The following is an 18,856-nucleotide window of genomic DNA, read 5'->3' as shown; positions in this document are numbered from 1 at the left end:
GTGCCAATAATTTGCATACTGGATGCCAACTAATATAGTAATAGAAATATAGAACATTTGTGGGGGTTATTTATCAAAATATTGATATAATGACAAAAAATATGTTAAATTTAGTGAAAAAGTGGTCGAAATCGCTTCGAGTTCAGAATTCACATTGTACATTTTTGTCAATATTTCAAAAATGAAAACTCCCAGAGTAACATTTGACCCCTCAAAATCTTCGCAAGGAACCACTGCATTGGAATATATCATTACTTTGTAATATGGTGGTTGTTTGGGGCACATATTTTGGCAAAGTTCAAAATATGTTCAACCATACCCCCTAATTTTGATATTTTGGAACGAAACATAGCTTTTGAACATTTTAGGTTTATTCGTCTACTACTTTTGGTATCTCAGTGTAATTTTTGGTATTAGCTAGTATCCTAAAGGAGGTTTGTAACATCAGCTACATTATATTTCACAATGCATGCAAACTTGCTCCACACTCTAGGTTTATCATGATCTCTCGAACAAATACGATCTTGATCTCGATCTTGACACTCTGTGGTCCTTGAAAACATATTTATTCCAATTTTAGCAAATATCACATTTTTTGGCGAAGCGAAGCAGGCGTATAATAATATTTCGGGTGATAACACAGAGATGGCCGAGAGTTATACACTGCTATCACTTTTTTTTCATATCTAGGGACATATATCTTGCTAAAAATCACAATGAGCCTTACTCCATCTGTATGGTACCGACCGGTCAATTTGGGGGGTCTGGCTCATAGCCTACTAGTAAAAGTAAGAAGAATGAGAAGGAGAAACATATTATTGATGCTTTAAGTCAGCTTGGTTCGGGTGTTAGCTTTCTTCCAAATGACCCATCACAATTAGTTAATAGGCTATTATTGTTGCTAGATAGTAAGAAGGCTGGAAACAACAATTGTTTTAATGAAGCCTCAGCCATTTTAGATCAGTTGATGAACATGAAAATAGTTAATAAATGTCAATACAAAGATATTTTATTACATATTAAATAAGCATGAGAAGCACAATTCTTAGTTTTAATTTCACAACGAGTGATTACACAGCTTCATTCCCTTACCCACTACAACTTAACCCCACAAAAGAATATGAGGCTTCTTTGTTGTCAATGGAGACTTACAATACCCTTTTAAATATCACAGAGAAAAACAACAAGTTTAGTTATAATCCAGGAAGTGGATATAAAACTATAACTGTTTAACCCAGAGATTACGAGATTTCTCAAATATCTTCTGAAGTCTCTCGCCTTATGAAAGAACAAGGTGATGAACCAAAAAATATTGTAATAGATATTCAAAAACACACTTCAAAATCAACTATTTGGTTTCTGATCTGATCTGATCATCAATTTGGTTTCAGACCAGGTCACTCTACTCTGGACATGCTGCTTCTGCTGTCTCAACAATGGATGGAGGTCCTCAATGCCAAACAGGAAATCAGAGCTGTCTCCCTTGACATATCAAGAGCCTTTGATACGGTCTGGCACCCAGCTCTGCTCACCAAACTCTCCTCCTATGGTATCCATGGAAATCTCCATGCATGGCTTGCGGACTTCCTCTCTGGTCGTAGTCAACGTGTGGCCCTGAATGGATTTCTCTCATCTCCCCTTCCTGTTCAGGCTGGAGTTCCCCAAGGAAGTGTGCTGGGCCCTGTGCTTTTTCTGGTCTTTATCAATGATCTCTCTGACTCTCTGGAAAATCCTCTCTATCTCTTTGCTGATGACTCCACTCTCTGCCGCTCCATTCCTCTTCCCTCAGATCGGCAGTCTGCAGCCTCCTCACTCTCTGAAGACCTGGACAAAATCACAGACTGGTCAAACAAGTGGAACATGTCTTTCAATCCTGCCAAATCTCACTCTCTTACTATGTCTCTCCGAAAAGATCGACTGGACAACCCTCCCATCTACTTTCTCAACAATCCTCTCCAAGAAGTTCTGTCACTCAAGCTTTTGGGTCTCACTATCTGCCATGATCTTTCTTGGGAAAACCACATTTCCAAGCTGGCCTCCAAAGCCAGTCGCCGACTGGGCATCCTCCGTCGTGCGAAGTCCTTCCTCGGCACACCTGAGCTCCTCACCACATACAAGGCTTTCATCCGCAGCTCTATGGAATACTGTTCTCCCCTATGGGCTGGTGCTCCTGCCTCACACCTGGCTCGGCTTCACGCTGTTGAATCCAAAGCTTTCAAAATCATTGGAATCTCCCGCGATGAAGCTATCTCTGAGGGCCTTTCACTCACTCACCGCAGGCAGGTAGGTGGTCTTTCTGTCTTCTACCGACTCCTCTCCGGCCTTGCTCCCCCAGCTCTCTCTGTGCTCTGTCCCCCAAATATTCCTACAGGTCGCACAAGATCTGCCAGCAACCCTCTGATGGTTAAACTGCCGAAATCTCGGCTCTCTGCTCACCTTCACTCTTTCATTCCTCTTTTCTCCCGCCTGTGGAACAAACTCCCACACTCCCTTCAATCCCTCTCCTCCCTCCAGGTCTTTAAAACAGCTGTTCACCACCATCTCTTATCTTCCCCCATCCATAACCTTGATCTTTTCTACCCCCACTAATTCACCCCAGATCCACCTTGTTTGAAATTCCAACTTATTTCCTGGAAATCCTGGCAGTGTCCATATGTTTATACCTCTCCCACCCCCCCCCCCTTCACATGCCTCCCCCCCTTCACATGCCTCCCCCCCAAAGCCCTCTCCCTCCCACAGATCTCTCGATGTCTCCATGTCTCTCGGTCCCTGCTCTCAAATGTTGTGTTTGTGTCCTTCCCCCTCTCTCCCCATCTTGTCTACCGCTCCCGATGTTATTTGTTTTATGTGTCTGTTTGTCTTTCTGTGTGATTAATGTTCGCTCTTTCACGAGCCTCGATCTTGTATACAAAAAAAAAAAAAAAAAAAAAAAAAAAAAAACTATTAAACTTAAAAATAATTATAAAGTTGATTTCACGATTGAAAAATCGTTTAGAGAGTTATTGGGTTTCTCTTCAAAAAAGATTGAAACTAACGGGACATTTTACAGTGATAATGTCATTCAAATATCCTCTGGTATAAACTTGGTATTAATTCATTGTGATTTGATTGATGGTGCTTATAACGATGGAATAAGAACAAATACAATATTTTCATTCAGCGCATACTCATCCCCGATTGGTTATAAATTTAATATGGAACCCAAAAAATCTTCTCTATTTACCTGTCAGGAAAAACCATATACAGCATAAATTTTAGGATAACCGATCAAGATAATCGTATGATCTCCTTTAATGAAGAAATTATATCCATCAGAATTCACCTACGTGAAGTTTTTCAATAAATAAATAATGGTTATTGTGAGGAAACACGAGTTGGGAAAATATAAAATAATTACAGGGGATGGGATGTTCCTTTCACCATACTATAAGGGTGAAGGTATGTTTCTTGGTGGAGGATACTATAAACCGAAGAGACAACGGGGTGTGGGGCATCAATTTAGAAATAAAGGAGATGGGATAATTGATACTCTAATGGGTATTGGTTCAACCATTCTTAAACATAAAGACCTAATTGGTTCAACTGCTTCTGCCGTGGGCTCAGTTGCGGGTGCTATAAAGAGTATAAAAGATGCTCAAAAGGAGTCTCATAAATTACAATCAATCAAAGAAATTAAAAAAGGCAAAACTCAACTATCTTCACAAGAACGACAAAAAATCATTCAAATACTTGGGTCAGGTTTCAACGATTTTAATGCTATATAAATACAAGTATGGAAGCGATTGATAGTATCTATGATTTGGATGATACGATTATCATTTCAAACTCCACTAAAAAGGAAGATTATTTTAAGGTAAATGCTATAACAGGAACAGACTGGAATTCAAACGGAACAAAAAGTTTTGAAATAAATAATCAACAAACTTACTTGAATCTAGCTGATAGTTTCTTGCTGTGTAAATTTAGATTCACTAAGGCTGCGAATAACACTAATGCTACACTCGTAAATGATTTCTTCTGGAAAATGTTTGATACTGTCCACCTGTATATTGGAACACAAGAGGTTGAAGCGGTTGATTATGTCTCTGCTACATCTGAAATTATGAAATTTACACTATATTCATTTCGTGATAGAATGGGTAAGGGAGCTGTTGAAGGTTTTATTCCTGATATGTCAATGGGAACAAATGCTGACCCTGGTTATAGTCAAAGGAAGGCAATGTATAATGATGAAACAAAAGCAGAGAATAGTTTTACCGTAGCAGTACCTCTTGAAGGTATATTTGGATTTTGTGATTATGATAAAGTTTTGTATGGGCTTAAAATTAGATTTCAACTATAAAGGAATGATAATGTATATAGGTTGCTTTTTGGTGTTGAAAATGCTTTTGGTGAAAATAATAAATTTGTTATTAATGATTTGAGTTGGTATATTAGTGAATATACTCCTAATCTTAAAACGGAAGAGAAGTTGAATATAAGACTTAACTCAAAGACCCAGCTAAATGTATCATACCTCAAAAGAAGATGTCAACACGTTAAACTGGAACACACTACCTACACTTGGAATTTGGGTGTTCTTCAAGGAAAGCCACGATACCTATGGCTCATTTTTTTTAAACCAGATGGAGATGAAGGTACTGATAAGATTAATGTGCTGAGTGATAATGCTAAGGTGAAACAACTTCGGTTTTCTCTTGTTGGCTTATTTTATCCGTGAGATAGATTGGAAATTTATTGGGAAATAAATGATTATGCGGAAGCCTACAAGTCTTACCAAAAGGTGTGTGAAAGCAACGGTAATAATGATCCTATTTTGGATATGGTTGCATTTCAAAAACTTTATACGATCTACCCAATTGAACTGAGTTCTCAAAAAGAAACAATAAAGTCTAATAGAGTGGATACTTCTCTATACATTGAAAGAGGGGAGAGTGAAGAGGTTGATACATATTGTTTCCTTTTGGAAGAAACAGAATTACAGATTAATACAGATAATGGTGTTATGATTAATATCACATAGATTTTTTCTCATAAATAAATGAGTAGGAAAGAACCAAATGAGTAGGAAAGTATATGTTAAACAAATCAATCTTAATAAATTAACATCTTGTATTCAAAATCAAAAGCCTTGTATTATTAATGTTAATACAATTCAATGAAAAGGAGCAGTAAGAATTGATGTTTTACTCACAAGAGAGCAGATAAAAACACTAAATGATGCTGGATCACTTAAAATTAAAATGTCAAAACCTATGTTAAAGAAATATTCAACAAGGGAGAAGAGTGGAGGATTTCTTCCATTTCTAATACCTTTATTTGCTTGTTTAAGTGCGGCGGGAGCCTTGACTGGAGGTATTTCAGCAGCGGTAAAAACCGCTAACGAAAGGAAGGCACAACTTCAAGCTCAAAAATAATTGGAAAGACATAACAAGGAGTTGGAGAAACAAATTCGTGGAAGTGGTGTAATTGTGGATTTTGCTGAAAAGCTTGAAAGCCTACCTGATAAAGCGAGATTGTCAGTTGGAGATATGCTTTCCTCTATCGCTCAAGCGGGTGTTAAACTAACTAAATGGGGTAATGGATTGTATCTTTCTCATAAATAAATGGATAAATGGTTTAAACAATTTGGAAAGAATACAACGTCAAATATAGAACGAGCAAAGTATTGTAAAAAACAAAAAATTGATAATGTGGTAATCTGTATGAGTAATCTGTATGATTAACAAAGTTGTCCAAGAATACAAAGAATATTATTATGAATTTAGACACACAGAATGGTGCTCATTGGGTTTGTATTCATCATAGTCAGGATAAATATTATTTTGATAGTTATGGTATGCCACCACCTGTTGAAGTAATACAATTCTTACAGAATGGTGTTTATCAAACATTTCAAGTTCAAGAAATTAATTCTAAATGTCGTGGTCAATTATGTTTATATGTATTATTTCAACTCAATAATAATGAACATTTTTATGATGTCATTTTTAATCTAATATAAATGACTTATGTTGGAAAAGATGGTTCTATCTTTGGAGATCCCCTCAGGATATTGATTTATCAAATTATTATACAAAGGCACAGGCTGAACGACAAAAATATAGTATGAGTAAAAATATTAATATGAAGAATACTTATAAATTAATCAATTATCCGGGTCCTACTGACGTGAATGACTTGGTGAGATTAAGTGATTTATCGCAATACATATTTCAAAAGAAAAAAGCACGTTTTGTTCAACAAGTAAAATTTACAACCACAACACCTGGTTATACAGACCATACACCTTTCCACATTAAATTTAACGATCTACTTACAATTGAATTTTATAAAGAAGGAGATATAGTTAATATGTGATCAGATAAGTGGTGGTATTGTGCCGCTAGCCTGGTGGTGGCTTCGCGGTTAGGGTGCCGGCTTGGGATCCTAGGATCCTGGGTTTGAATCCCGGTCTATCACTGAATTAACACCAGGGGGGTTGACTCAGCCTGTCATCCTTCGAGGTCGGCAAATTGAGTACCAGCTTGCTGGGATGAATGATCCCGGTGTGTACCCCGGCTTGGAATAGGTACACCGTATCCCTGCGCATCGTAAGAGGCGACTAAGGGTTGGTGCCAAGAAGGGCATCCGGCCATAAAAACATTGCCTCAAACAGGGAACCATGATTGTCATGGGGCCCGCAAGGCTAACCCCTGCTCTAGCGGGGAAAAATGGCCTTAAAACGATCATTCATTCATTCATTCATTCATTCATAAGTGGTGGTATGATATGCCGGATTTAGGGTATAATTGGTTTTTTTCAATAAACTTAGAAGACCTACATGATTTTAATCAGTCTCGTAAAGAAGAATATTATCCATTTGGTGAGGAAAAGGCGTTATGTGGAAGTACAATTAGCAAACAACAAATACATGAGTTAGGATATAAAAAAATATATGGTAGCATAGCGATGGTTAGCATGACAAAGAAGGAATGTAATGAGATAAAGATAGAAAGCCGAGGAATACAAACCGATTTGGTAGTGGGAAGATGGGGTGGTATTACCTGTCATAATATTAATCTCACATATATTTCTGATACATAAATGGCAGGAAGAAGACTACAAGAGAATTATAATTTTTGTATTCAGGGATACCTACAAGAAAAGGGTGCTCGGTATTACATACCTTATGATTTGGAGCATATACATGGAAATTCTTTCATAAAAAACTGGCCTTATACTGATATTGTTAAACCCACAAATAGAGACTTGATTAAAATATTAAATGAAAATGAACTTCTCAAAGTTATGAAATATAAAACTCTTTTAGAAATCATCAACAAATCTTATTGGTATCCTATTATGAGAAAAATAATTATAGATACAAGAATATCTCAAAATCCAGATAAATATATGTATGATATTCTTTGAGGCTCAAACTCAAGGGTAGCTAGGGATGAGGAAGGAGTTGAAGAGAGGGAAGAAAGAGAGAAAAAGGAGAGGGAGGAAAGAGAGAGGGAGGAGCAGGAGGAAAGGGAGAAAAAGGAGAAGGAGGAAAGGGAGAAAAAGGAGAAGGAGGAAAGGGAGAAAAAGGAGAAGGAGAAAAAGGAGAGGGAGGAGAGGTAGAAAAAGGAGAAGGAGGAAAGGGAGAAAAAGGAGAAGGAGGAAAGGGAAAAAAGGAGAGGGAGGAGAGGGAGGAAAGAGAGAAAAAGGAGAAGGAGGAAAGAGAGAAAAAGGAGAAGGAAGAAAGGGAGGAAAGAGAGAGGGAGGAAAAATATAAAAAGGTGGAAATCAGTGAGATTAATAAAAGATTGAATGTATTACGGCAAATAAATCAATCTCAACGCACCGAAGAGGAAAATAAAGAATTAATGACTCTTGGGAAGATATTGGTTTTAAAATTTGCTGAGATGAGGTCAGGGATAAGATATACATGAAGAAGAGAATGGTCATATAGTTGATGATGTTGGTGTTATTGATTTTGGTTAAAGTCGGAGTTTTTTTCTTAAATAAATGGAGGAGAGAGTGAAGACATTTCTAAGGATTCTTTATGTTTTAAAAATAAAGATCGAAATGTATATGTTGAAAACCAAAAAGGTTTTGGCACGATGTAGGACTTTTTCTCATAAATAAATATGAGTTATTGTCTCAAATGTAAAAAGAAAACTAAATCTAAAAATATCTCTTATGTTAAAGCTAAAAATAATAGAGTTTATCAAAAAGGAATATGTCAAGTGTGTGGCTCTAAAAAGTGCCAATTCATCTCTCCTAAAAGGGGAGGAGACATACAAAAGTTTCTGTCAGGAAGTAAATTTACAACAACTGGAATTCCTGGGGAACTACATCCACCTGGATATTCTTTCTGTGGTCCTGGAACAAACCTGGATAAAAGATTAGATGAGGCTGACAATCCTAAACATTGGTCTAAACCTCTAAATAGGGTTGATGAAGTGTGTATGAAGCATGATATTGATTATGGGAATACCACTACATTGGATGAAAAACATGAAGCAGACAGAGAAATGTTGTATAATTTGTCTTTGATACGAAATCCTACGTTGAGAGAGAAAGTTGATAGGTTTATTGTGAAAAAAATGATAAGTGTAAATTGAAACTTGGTCTTGGTTATTCACCCTCAAAAAACTATTTGGCTCTAATGATGTCATCAAGACTGAGGAGCTTTTGGCTGATGAATTACATAAACCTATAATCACAAAGTTTAAAAGAAGGAAGGTTTATTCTAAAGACACAGACCACATATGGTCCGCTGATTTAATTGAATTGAATAATGATAGGGGATATAGGTATGCTTTAACCATTATTGATTTGAGGAGTAGATATGCTTGGGTTGTTCCTTTGAAAAACAAAAGGGGTAATACTCTTATGTTAGCTTTCAGTGGAATATTTAGTAAAAGTAAAAGAAAACCAAAGAAGTTATGGACTGACGAGGGAACAGAGTTCTTCAACAAAATATTTATGAAATTTCTTAAGGTGGAGGGTATTAAATTATACAGCACCTTTAATGAAGGAAAGGCAGTTGTTATTGAGCTTTTTAATCGTACTTTGAAAGAGAGACTATATTAAAAATTCACACAACTCGGTTCTCAACAATGGGTATATTTAATTCAGGATATATTAGATAATTACAATAATACAGTTCATTCATCAACAAAATCAAAACCATCGGAAACATTAAAAAAATTAGAATATGAAAAGGAGATTCATTTGAGAAAACCCAAGTTCAAAGTTGGTGATATTGTAAGAATATACAGATGGAAAAGCCATTTTGAGAAAGGTTATACAAAAAAATGGACTAACGAATTATTTAAAATCGTTGATGTAATGGATACAGTCCCTTGGACCTACAAATTATATGATTTAAATGGAGAAGAAATCATGGGTTCATTTTACTCACAAGAATTACAAAAAACACAATTAAGCAGATAATACCCTTGAAAACAATACACCAGGGTATGGTATTAAAAATAACAAATAAATAATAAAATGTAATGTGGATACGTTCTTAAGATCTGTGAACCCCAAACACAGAATCCCTCAACTTTTCAGTTGGGGCTTAACTTATGTGTGTGTGTAATGGGGATACGTTCTTGAGATCTGTGAACCCCAAACACAGAATCCCTCAACCTTTCAGTTGGGGCTTAACTTTTGTGTGTGTGTGTGTGAGTGAGTCATAATAATATACAAACCCTAACCCAACCCCTTCCCTAACCCAACCCCATCCCTAACCCAACCCATCCACAACCCAAACCCATCCCTAACCTAACCCCATCTCTAACCCAACCCTAACCCAACCCTAACCCAATCCCATCCCTCACCCAACCCTAACCCAACCCTAACCCAACCCCATCCCTAACCCAACCCCATCCCTAACCCAACCCATCCCTAACCCTCACATTCAAAATCCCAACCCTAACCCAACCCTATCCCATTCCTAACCCAACCTATCCCCAACACAACCCTAACCCAACCCCAACCCCATCCCTAACCCAACCCCATCCCTAACCCTCACATACAAAATCCCACCCTAACCCAACCCGAGCCCATTCCTAACCCAACCCATCCCTAACCCAACCCCATCCCAAACCCAACCCCATCCCTAACCCAACCCATCCCTAACCCTCACATTCAAAATCCCAACCCGAACCCAACCCCAACCTCAACCCAACCCAACGTCAACCCTAACCCTCACATTCAAAATCCTAATCCTAACATAATCTTTTTTTTCTTTTCTTTTTATAAATACGTATTTCATTCTTTTTTTTTCTTCCTCCAATTTTGTCTTTCAAGGATTTTAAGTTTGAAGAAGTAGAAATGAGAAGAAAGAATTTTCCAGCATTTTCTTCCTCGAACTGTCTTGATATTGCTTAAATCAAGCGTCATTAAACAAAGAACATTGTTCATTGCTTTAGATTTCCAAAGAGTCTCCAAGATGGACCCCACAGGTAGAGTCTCCAAACTAAAACCAACTTTCCAAGTTCCCAAGGTATAACCACATTCCTGTTGAGCCTCCAAGATAGGTATCACATTCCGAGTCATCAAAGCAAAACCCCCATTCCTAGTCTCCAAAAATATAACCATCTTTCCAAGTCTCCAAGGTAGAAGCACAATTTTCAGAAATATTGGGGGTTTCCGTGATAAGTCTCACATAGTATAACTGTGGACCATCAGGAAAAACTTCCCTTTCCCAATTTTTTAGGGTTTCTGTGATAAGTCTCACATAGTATAACTGCAGACCATCAGGAAAAACTTCCCTTTCCCAATTTTTTAGGGTTTCTCTGATGAGTCTCATATAGTATAACTGCGGACCATCAAGGAGAACTCTCCCTTCCCAATTTTTTAGGGTTTCTGTGATGAGTCTCACATAGTATAACTGCAGATCATCAGGGTGAACTCCCGTTTCCCAATTTTCATAAATTTGTGGGTCTCCAATGTATAACTTGTATTCTGGCTCATCAAGGTAGAACTTGTTCAGTGGGTTTTGTTTAGATAACTCACAATAAGTATCATCATGGTAGAACTATTTTTCAGGATTTTGTGGATCTCCAAGGTATAACTCTTTGGCTGGGTCATCAAGGTAGAACTCGTTCTGTGGGGCTTGGTTGTTCAAAATGTCTTCAAACAAAAAAATAACTTCATTCCAAGTTGTGTTAAAAGCAGTATTTTCATTTCGTATCTTAGATACAATTTCCTGTGAGAGAAAATAACAATGTATTCATTTAATACAATATTTTTATTTGTATAAATCAAGCTCTATGATTATTAAAAGAAACTTTGCTAACTCTTACACGAGTCTTAACTAAAAAATAAAAATAAAAAAAAATAAAATAAAATAAAATAAACTTACCTCCATTGATAAAGAGGTTCGAGTCCAGTTCATCAATCTGAAGGTTGAGCTCTACACAGGTAGAAGGACTCCAAGGAATAGCAAAGTTATCCCATTCCATTTCGGCATAGTCGTCCATTCTCAAGAGAAGCAGAAAGCGTGTATTAAAAAGCCTGTGTCGTCGGTGCCTTTTATAAGAATGGCTGGGTGTGTCATGTCCTGTGGAAATTCCCTGGGCATGTCTTAACTAGAAATGATGTAATGTTCTAACTGAAAATGATACAATGCTGGAGAATTTATAAAGTGGGTGAGGCTTAACAAAAGTGGGCGGGGCTTAACAAAAAATAGGCGGGGCTTAGTAAAAAGTGGGTGGGGCTTAGCAAAAAGTGGGCAGAGCCTACCAAAATGGTGTGTGGCACTGGAGGCGCTCAAACAACAACATTGAGGGAGGTTTATCATTTTATTTTAGCTGTTAAAATATCTTGATAAAGAACCAAAATCAAACATCTTCTTTGTTAATATATTAGATGGTGATGGGAGTGGTAAGATAATTAAATTATTTCCTACGCATAAACAAATATTTGTAGGATCATTGTTTGAGTGGTCTACTGGACAACAATGATCATTGATATTAAGAGTAAAAGGTCCATAAGGCCAAGGGGTAGGCATAGAGGTGCTATTGGGAAATGAAGAAAAGTGAGGGTGAGAGTAAAATTTACATGTAAGTGAATGGAGAAATAGGGGTGGTCCAGGAACAACATTTTCCTACTACTAACGTTTATCACGACGTTATTATAACCTTGCACCAACGTTTTTACAACGTTATTGCACGTACGTTTGCACAACAATAACAGGAGCATTCACACAACATTGCAGGAACGTTCAAACGTTGAGTTTTGCTGACGTTTCCACAACGTTTTATCATAACATTGCGTTAACGTTATTATAACTTTGCAGCAACCTTAACTTTACAGGAAAATTTACACAACGTTGCAGGAACGTTCAAACGTTGGGTTTTGCTGACGTTTACACAACGTTTTATCATAACGTTGCGTTAACGTTATTATAACTTTGCAGCAACGTTTTGTAACGCCATTGCAGGTACGTTTACACATCGTTTACAGGAACATTTACACAACGTTGCGGGAAAGTTCAAACGTTGGGTTTTGCTGACGTTTCCACAACGTTTTATCATAACGTTGCATTAACGTTATTATAACTGTGCAGCAACGTTTTATAACGCCATTGCAGGGACATTTACATAACGTTTTTTGTTTCATAACTTTATGGTTTAATATTCAGATATCAATAAAAACAGGACACTGAGATTTTGTTTGTGACATGTATTTTGGACTTGTTTTTTTGTGTTTGTGTGAAAAATGATGAATTGAAATTTGAATTGTAATTTGAAAGCAGGTCGGCTGGGCAGGTCGATGCTGTTCTTCACAAATCACCATCATCCTCACAACTGCAGTCCATCTGCACTGCATGAACTATACACCTGTTCATGAAAATCACTGACATTTCTGACATGAAAGATTACTGACATGAAAATCTTATTAAACTTTCAAGTCAATCGGATGAGAATTGAGAATTTTATATATTTGAAAAAAGTGGTTGACCTTTGGCCTATGTTGACCTTATGCCCTATGTTGATCTCAAAATGAGTTGGTGGTTGAATTCAGTTCAGTGATATGACAATCCTATTCAAATTTCAAGTCAATCGGATGAAAATTGAGGATTTTAGAAATTAGAAAAAAGTGGTTGACCTTTGGCCTTTACTCTTTTGGCCTGTGGTGATCTCAAAAATAGTTGGTGTTTGAATTCAGTTAGCTGAAATGAAAATCCTATTCAAATTTCAAATCAACTGGATTAAAATTGAGGATTTTAGATATTTGAAAAAAAGTGGTTGACCTTTGGCCTACACTGATCTCAAAAATAGTTTGTGGTTGAATTCAGTTAGCCAATATGAAAATGACATTCAAATTCCAAGTCAATCGGATGAAAATTTAGGATTTTATGAATTTGAAATTGTTGTTGACCTTTGGCCTATGTTGACCTTTTGGCCTATGTTGATCTCAACATAGTTGGTGGTTGAATTCAGTTAGCTGATGTGTAAATCTTATTCAAATCTCAAGTCAATCAGATGAAAATTGAGGATTTTAGAAATTTGGAAAAAAGTGGTTGACCTTAGGCCTATGTTGACCTTTTTGCCGATGCTGATCTCAAAAATAGTTGGTGGTTGAATTCAGTTTGCTGATATGAAAATCCTCTTCAAATTTCAAGTCAATCGGATGAAAATTGAAGATTTTAGAAATGCAGCCTATGTTGACCTTTTGACCTTTGTTAACCTAAAAAATAGTTGGTGGTTGGTTTCACTAAGATGATATGAAAATCCTTTTCAAATTTCAATTGAATCAGATGAAAATTGAGGATTTTAGAAATTCGAAATTGTTGTTGACCTTTGGCCTATGTTGACCTTATGACCGATGTTGATCTCAAAAATAGTTGGTGGTTGAATTCAGTTCGCTGATATGAAAATCCTATTCAGATTTCAAATCAATCGGATGAAAATTGAGGATTTTAGAAATTTTAAATTGTTGTTGACCTTTGGCCTATATTACTCTTTTGGACTGTGGTGATCTAAAAAAAAAAGTTTGTGGTTGAATTAAGTTTGCTGACATGTAAATCCCATTCAAATTTCATGTGAATCGGATGAAAATTAAGGATTTTAGAAATTTGAAATTGTTGTTGACCTTTGGCCTATATTGACATTTTGGTCTATGCTGATCTCAAAAATAGTTGGTGGTTGAATTCATTTGGCCGATACGTATATCATATTCAAATTGCAAGTCAATCGGATGAATCATCATTGTAGCATCATCAATTAAAGTGGTGAAGACTGAAATTTATAACTACTTTGGAGTTCAGTAGTAATTATTACTCCCGCTAGGGAGTAATGCATTCGATCGTGCCCGTGTGTGTGTGTGTGTGTGTTCGTGTGTTTGTGAACAAGATATCTGGAAAAGTTCTGAACGGATTTGAATGAAAGCTTGTGGGATGATTGCCCTTGGGATAAGGAAGAATTGATTAGTTTTTGGTGAAGCTCAGGATATTATTCCGGATCCAGGAATTTTTTGAAGGATTTTTTAACTTTTTTTTTTTTTTTTTTTTGTTTTGTATACTGAATCGAGGCTCGTGAAAGAGCTAACATTTATTTCTCAAACAAATCAACCAGACAAACAAAATATACAAAAAGAGGGAGCGGAAGACAAGATGGGGAGAGAAGGGGAAGCACACAAACACAACATTTGAGAGCAGGGAGAAGTGTGGGAGGGAGAGGGCTTGGGGGCAGGAGGCGTGGGAAGGGGGGGGGTGGGGGAAGAGGTATAAAACACAAGGGGACCGAAATTAGCGGAGGTAGACAAGATCAAGATTTTGGATGGGGGAGGATAAGAGATGGTGGTGAACAGCTGTTTTAAAGACCTGGAGGGTGGAGTGGGATTGAAGAGAGTGAGGGAGTTTGTTCCAGAGGCAGGAGAAAAGAGGAATGAAGGAGTGAAGGTGAGCAGAAAGGCTTGATTTTGGCAGTTTAACCATAAGAGGGTTGCAGGCAGATCTTGTGCGACCTGTAGGAATATTTGGGGGACAGAGCCCAGAGAGAGCTGGGGGGGCAAGGCCAGAGAGGAGTCGGTAGAAGACGGAAAGACCACCAACCTGCCTGCGGTGAGTGAGTGAAAGGCCCTTGGAGTTAGCTTCATCGCAGGAGATTCCAATGATTCTGAACGCTTTGGTTTCAACAGCGTGAAGACGAGCTAGGTGTGAGGCAGGAGCACCAGACCAGAGGGGAGAGCAGTATTCCATAGAGCTGCGGATGAAAGCCTTGTATGTGGTGAGGAGCTCAGGTGTGCCAAGGAAGGACTTCGCACGACGGAGGATGCCCAGTCGGCGACTGGCTTTGGAGGCCAGATTTGAAATGTGGTTTTTCCAGGAAAGATCATGGCAAATAGTGAGACCCAAAAACTTGAGTGACAGAACTTCTTGGAGAGGCTTATTCAGAAAGTGGATGGGAGGGTTTTCCAGTCGGTCTTTTCGCAGAGACATCGTAAGAGTGTGAGATTTATCAGGGTTGAAAGACATGTTCCATTTGTTTGCCCAGTCTGTGATTTTGTCTAGGTCTGCAGAGAGTGAGGAAGCTGCAGACTGTCGATCTGAGGGATGAGGAATGGAGCGACAGAGAGTAGAGTCGTCAGCAAAGAGATAGAGAGGATTTTCAAGAGAGTTAGAGAGATCATTGATAAAAAAAAATAAAAAAAACACCTTTAGAGGCCATTTTTCCCCGCAAGCAGGGGTTGGCCTTTTTTGGGAACCGTGGTTGTTGTTGTTTTTCGGTCCCCTTTTTGAAGCAATGTTTTACGGCCAGATGCCCTTCCTGACGCCAACCCTTTTTGCCACCTTTAACGACAAACAGGGAATTACCACTGAACTGGTCCTCAATTAGCCGACCTCGGAAGGATGAGCAGGCTGAGTCAACCCCCCCTGGCGTTAATTCAGCGATCGACCGGGATTCGAACCCAGGATCCTAAGATCCTAAGCTGACACCCTAGCCGCTAGCCCAACACCAGGGTCAAACCAGAGACACCCAACACCAGAGAGATCATTGATGAAGACCAGAAAAAGCACAGGGCCCAGAACACCACCTTGGGGAACTCCAGCCTGAACAGGAAGAGGAGATGAGAGAAACCCATTCAGGGCCACACGTTGACTACGACCAGAGAGGAAGTCCGCCAGCCATGCGTGGAGATTTCCATGGATACCAAAGGAGGAGAGTTTGGTGAGCAGAGCGGGGTGCCAGACCGTATCGAAGGCACGTGAAATGTCAAGGGAGACAGCTCTAATTTCCTGTTTGGCGTTGAGGACCTCCATCCATTGTTGAGAAAGCAGAAGCAGCATGTCCAGAGTAGAGTGACCAGGTCTGAAACCAAATTGATGATCAGAGATCAAGCCATTGGAGAAGAGGAAAGATTTCATATCTGAAGCAATGATGGATTCCATGACTTTGCTGATAATTGGGAGATGGCTGATTGGTCTGTAGTTGCTACAGACCATTGGAAGATAGGGCTCATTTTTGTAAACATTATCTTCTATATATTCTATATTTAATATTGTGATATGAAAATAGTTTTTATATTTGTTGTAAATGTAGTTTAAACTCGTGGTTATGCGTTAGAGCGGTGTATTTTGTCAGCAGCGTCGTCTTCAAGGTTCTTTTTTTTTTCTAATAAAGACATATTCTGTCATTTTAAAACCACCAAAGTGTGTATTCGGTCTCCCCGTTTCATCAAATGTATCGTTTGATACGTATAATGCTTTAAAACTCCTTTTTTTTTTCTTTTTTTTTTTTTATACCTCAGAAGAGATATCAACATTTAGCTCAGCGAATGTCATTCGCGGTGTCAGTATTTGATGAACTTATGAAGACTTAGTTCCAGATTTGTCAATGGCTGAGGTATATTAACAAACGAATAAAACAGATTTGGCAAAATTCCAACTTTAAAAAAAAAGATCGCATATTCACCCAGGGTTGTGAGCGGCCAAAGAAGAAGAAACCTCGCATGGGCTTCCCAGACCAAATAAGTAATTCTGGTTCTGGCTCTGCGATTTTCAGGTTTATTACTCCCGCCAGGGAGTAACGCATTCAATCGTGTCCGTCCGTGTGTGTGTGTGTGTTCGTGTGTTTATGAACAAGATATCTGGAAGAGTTCTGAACGGATTTGGATGAACGTTGGTGGGATGATTGCCCTTGGGATAAGGAAGAATTGATTAGTTTTTGGTGAAGCTCAGGATATTATTCCGGATCCAGGAATTTTTTTGGGAAATTTTTTTGGGAAAGATTTTTCTGTTTTACTGCATTAAAGCTTTTATTCTTATTCTTAAATGATGTTTTTCTCCTCCAATTCCGAGATATATCAAAATAAATTATCTGACAGTTTGGGCTTACTTTCTTTTTCATTTATTGTTTTAGGGAGAGGGGATGTTAAACAAAACATATTATTCCAACTAAACTCACGGCGGGAGTATGCGCTCTACTGAGTGGCGTACTAGTTCATCCAATGTATTATGTATTAACTTTCATTCAAACAATAATGAGCAAATCTAAGACTATAATTCACCAAAGCAAAACAGAAATGTCACCAATACCATATGTTTGATGTAGTTGCTGAAAAAACACATTTGCCTCGATAATTTTCTCTTTTTGAGACGATAAATACCAAGATAACTGTTAAATTTCTCTTTTTGAGACGATAAATACCAAGATAACTGTTAAATTTCCTCTTTTTGAGATGATAAATACCAGGATAACTGTTAAATTTCCTCTTTTTGAGATGATAAATACCAGGATAACTGTTAAAATTTCCTCTTTTTGAGACGATAAATACCAGGATAACTGTTAAATTTCCTCTTTTTGAGACGATAAATACCAGGATAACTGTGAAATTTCCTCTTTTTGAGACGATAAATACCAGGATAACTGTTAAATTTCCTCTTTTTGAGCTGATAAATACCAGGATAACTGTTAAAATTTCCTCTTTTTGAGACGATAAATACCAAGATAACTGTTAAATTTCCTCTTTTTGAGATGATAAATACCAGGATAACTGTTAAATTTCCTCTTTTTGAGATGATAAATACCAAGATAACTGTTATATTTCCTCTTTTTGAGATGATAAATACCAAGATAGCTGTTCTATTTCTCTTTTTGAGATGATAAATACCAAGATAACTGTTAAATTTCCTCCTTTTGAAATGATAAATACCAAGATAACTGTTATATTTCCTCTTTTTGAGATGATAAATACCAAGATAACTGTTATATTTCCTCCTTTTGAAATGATAAATACCAAGATAACTGTTAAATTTCCTCTTTTTGAGATGATAAATACCAGGATAACTGTTAAATTTCCTCTTTTTGAGATGATAAATACCAAGATAACTATTATATTTCCTCTTTTTGAGATGATAGATACCAAGATAGCTGTTATATTTTCTCTTTTTGAGATGATAAATACCAAGATGGCTGTTATATTTTCTCTTTTTGAGATGATAAATACCAAGATAACTGTTAAATTTCTTCTTTTTGAGATGATAAATACCAGGATAACTGTTAAATTTCCTCTTTTTGAGATGATAAATACCATGATAACTGTTAGATTTCCTCTTTTTGAGATGATAAATACCAAGATAGCTGTTATATTTCTCTTCTTGAGATGATAAATACCATGATAACTGTTAAATTTCCTCCTTTTGAAATGTTAATACCAAGATGCCTGTTATATTTCCTACTTTTGAAATGATAAATACCAGGATAACTGTTATATTTCCTCTTTTTGAGATGATAAATACCAAGATAGCTGTTATATTTCTCTTTTTGAGATGATAAATACCAAGATAACTGTTAAATTTCCTCCTTTTGAAATGATAAATACCAAGATAACTGTTATATTTCCTCTTTTTGAGATGATAAATACC

The sequence above is a fragment of the Myxine glutinosa genome, chromosome 1 (genome assembly GCF_964187855.1).
Source record: "Myxine glutinosa chromosome 1, kmMyxGlut1.1, whole genome shotgun sequence".
Classification (NCBI taxonomy): Eukaryota; Metazoa; Chordata; class Myxini; order Myxiniformes; family Myxinidae; genus Myxine; species Myxine glutinosa.
Note: the sequence above shows the minus strand (reverse complement) of the source record.